This window comes from Psammomys obesus, unplaced genomic scaffold (assembly GCF_907164565.1).
Source record: "Psammomys obesus unplaced genomic scaffold, mPsaObe1.curated_primary_1811, whole genome shotgun sequence".
NCBI classification, from domain to species: Eukaryota; Metazoa; Chordata; class Mammalia; order Rodentia; family Muridae; genus Psammomys; species Psammomys obesus.
In genome coordinates, this window is record NW_026585987.1 from 12257276 (window position 1) to 12261504 (window position 4229).

A 4229-nucleotide genomic window follows, 5' to 3' on the forward strand; every position below is an offset into this window, starting at 1 on the left:
TGTTCACCTATGTTATTTTACCTAAACAAACAAGTCAGCTTTAAGCAAATCAGACATAAATTTCAATCTTTATGGAAGAGAAAGGCAATGTTCATAAAATGTAAATCACCTAATTAATCAACTAACTGAGTCATGGTAAAGACCCAGCACTTACATCTGGCTAAATTTCTAGAAAAAAGCGAACTAAATATTACTTTATGGAGAAAAGGCTTCAAGAATGGTTATCAATGCTAAGAAAATTGAAAAACAATTGCTTAGAATTTAAAGACATGCAAATTTAAAACTTTTGAAGAATTCTTTTAGAAGAGAAAAGGGGGAGTGAAGAGATGGCTCAGTCATTAAGCACTGTAGGAGATTCTTAAAGGAAAATTATATGAACAGGAGAAATAAAGACAGGCTCACCACAGGAAAGAATAATAAAGAAGTGTAAAGAAATCCAATACATTCAACACAGTAAACCAACAAACCCCTAATACTAACTGGGAAAAGAGAAAAGAATAAATAATAATCCAGCCAGTCAGAAAAGATCCAACAAAATTACAGCAATCATTAACCATCCCTTAATAATCTTACGTGCATGTGGCTTAAACTCACCAGTAAACAGATACACACTGAGTGACTGGCTTTAAAAAAGTACTAGATCCTATCATCTGTTGTTACCAATAAACACACCTTACAAAGACACACACAGACTAAGCCTGTGGATTAAATTGTATATGACCTACTAATAAGGATTTAGATTGTATATGACCTACCAAAATTAAATCAAAAGGATATAAAGAACTTAAAAAGGTAAAAAACAAAACCATGGTGTTGAACTGGATTGTCTCCCAGCAAAGAAAACTGTGAAAGTATTAAACATTAAGAAATGTAAAGAAAGAGAAGAAAAAAAGAAAGAACGAGAAAGAGGAAAGAAGAAAGAAAAAAGGAAGGAAGGAAGGAAGGAAGGAAGGAAGGAAGAAAGAAAGAAAGAAAGAAAGAAAGAAAGAAAGAAAGAAAGAAAGAAAGAAAGAAAGAAAGAAAACTGTGTAGCACTTGAAGGAGTTCACTGCCTGGTTCCACAAACTTGTAAAGAAAAGGTAACACCTATATTCCTCAATTGGTTTCACAAAACAGAAAGGGTAATAAAAATAACAAATTCCTCCTTTGAAGCCGGCAATAACCTGATATCAAAACTAAATGTGGGGGATGGAGAGATTGCTTGGTGGTTAAAAGCACTTGCTACTCAATCAAGAGGACCAGAGTTCAGGTGCTAGCATCCATGTCACCAGCATGCAAATGCCTGTAACTCAAGCTTCAAGGAATTTGAAGCCCCTTTCTGGCAGCTATGAACATGCACTGCTCTGAATAAAATTCTTGAAACTGTGTTTGAGAATGCAGTAAGAAGATCATATACCACAATGAAGACGATTTCACTCTAGGGATGCAAGATGGATACAACATGTGCAAATGAATAATTGTAATGCCACAAGAAGACAAACAAATACTGGTGAATGTCCAGGGAAAGAGGAACCTTTCTACTCCGCTAATGGCAATGAACACTGATATAGCCACTGGGAAAACTCATGTGAAAAATCTTCAGAAAACTAAAAACAAAATATAGATGATATAGCTATTCCACTCCACCGTATACATCTGAAGGCTTATAGGTCCACTTATCACATAAACATTTGCACATTGATATTCATTGCTACACTATTTACAATAGCCAAAATGTGGAGCTGGCTTATCTATCAGCAGAAGGCTCCTCTGACCCACAACTAGAAGGAGAGTCTTGCATGTCTGACACAGGTTTTTGTTGGTCTATCTCTCTTGGGAAGAACATTATTACCTAAGTCATGTAAGTCCATTTAAATTATACACACACACACACACACACACACACACACACACACACATATATATATAATTTACACACATTTATATAGACATACATTTGTGTTTTTTATATGAAATTTTAAACAAACATAAAATAATGTTTTCTTCTGGCTTTTTCAAACATTCTTTGTATTATTTAGTCCTCCTTCCTTCCTCTCCCTTTGTGATACCAACCCTCCCCACTTCTCAGTGAGAGTCCACCCACCTCATTTTTTCATTTGCACTGTACGGCACTTGTGCCCTATTATCACTCTCTATAAAGTTCCTCACCCCGATTCCTGGGATCCCTTTTTACTTGTTCTGGGTCTGTGGTTACTCAAAGCCACATACTTAATCTCTAAATAGTTTATTTTAAAAAATCAAATTAATTAAGCTAAATCTTGCTCTCTCACTCAAAAAAAAAAAAAAGATAACTTGGCAGCAGACATGCTTTTAACTACTCTTGGACCACAATGAATATTATACTTTTTGAATATTTTAAGCAAGATTCTAGATGTCTATGTTTAAAAAAAAAAAAAAAAAAACAAAAAGCACAAAAAACTAACTTTATGCAATTCAAGAAATTTGAAAAACAAGAACAAATCAAACCCAAATCCAGTAGTTGAAAACATTATAAAAAAAATCAGAGCAGAAATAAATGAAATAAAAACAAAAAGAGCAAGACAAAGAATCAACAAATATAAGAGATGACTCCTTGAAAAGTTAAACAAGATCAACCAACCTTCAGCCCCAAAAGAAAGAAAAAGAAGATCTAAACTACCAGAATCAGACATAAACTGGAAAACATCACAACACCAAAAAAATTCAGACTATTGTAGAGAGATACTCTAAAGACCTGTACTACATTAAGTTAGAAAAATGGCTGGCTCTTTGACCCCCCCTCCCCAAGGGAGGAGCCGCCTTGTTAGGCCACAGAGGAGGACATTGCAGCCAGTCCTGAAGACACCTGATTAGTTAGGGTCAGATGGAAGGGGAGGAGGACCTTCCCTATCAGTGGACTTGGAAAGGGGCAGGGAGGAGATAAGGGAGGAAGGGTAGGATTGGGAGGGAATGAGGGAAGGGGCTACAGCTGGGATACAAAGTAAATAACCTGTGATTAATATAAAAAAATAAAAATTATATAAAAAAAGAAAATCTAAAAAGAAATGGATACATTTCTAGGTCAACATGAATCATCAAATTTAAACCAGGTAATGGTCAACATGTTAAACAATACCATCACAAATAAGAAGGTTGAGACAGTAATCAGGTCTTCTGCTAACAAAAAAATAAAGTCCCAGATAGATTCACAATAGAATTCTATCAGACTTGCAAAAGAAAAACAAACAGGAAAGTACTTTCAAACTCCTTTCATGAAGCCAGTATTTCTCTAAAACCCAAACCAGGTAAAGATAAAACCAAAGAAAGAAAAATACAGGCCAATGTCCCTTATGAAAATGTGAAGAGTCTCAGCAGCCATTTATTTTAAAATTCCTATGTGTTGGTACCAATGCTAAGGAAATATTACTTGAACAACAGCGGGACTCATATTTTCCACTTGAATCCAGTTCTCATGCCATGCCATACCACTGTTCAAATAATGAAATATGAACAATCCTATTACTATTTACACTTGACTGCTTTATAAAATTTTAATTCTATAGAAAAATAAAATTAGTGAAAGTAAATCTTGTATTTCTCATTCAAAAAACTTTGCAGCAGATAGACTTTCAACTACTATTGGACAACCTTGGAAATTATAACATTTTTGAACACTTGAAGCAAGAAACCCAATCATCTTGGAGGGAGCGGAGAGGTCGTAACTGGGTTTCTCTGTGTAGTATTGGCTGTCCTGGACTCACTTTGCAGACCAGACTGTCCTCGAACTCACAGAAATCTGCCTCTCTCTGCCTCCCCAGTGCTGGGATTACAGGCATGCTCCACCGCGCCCGGCTCCAAACATCTTTTAAGTGCATAAAATTCATTTAATTGGTACAACAGCCTTTATGGGTAGAAATTTTTATTAATCATACTATACAGACAAAAAGTTGAGACATACAAAAAAAATTAAGATCTTGCCCAAGACACCGATTGGTAGATAAAGAGTTGAGCCAGAACTTAGTAAAACAAGACACTAGATGGCAAACTAGTAACTGAATCTGGTACTTAAAGGGCCTAATAATCACAGGAATGAATATGGGTTATCATTTATTTAATTGTGCTAACTTTAAACAAGTTTAAACAAACAAGCAAAACTAGTTTATTCATGAGTTAGTAAAAACAGTAATTAATCTGGCAGTCACTGAGTGTTGATTCGTGGTCTAAACACACACACACACACACACACACACACACACACACACACACACACA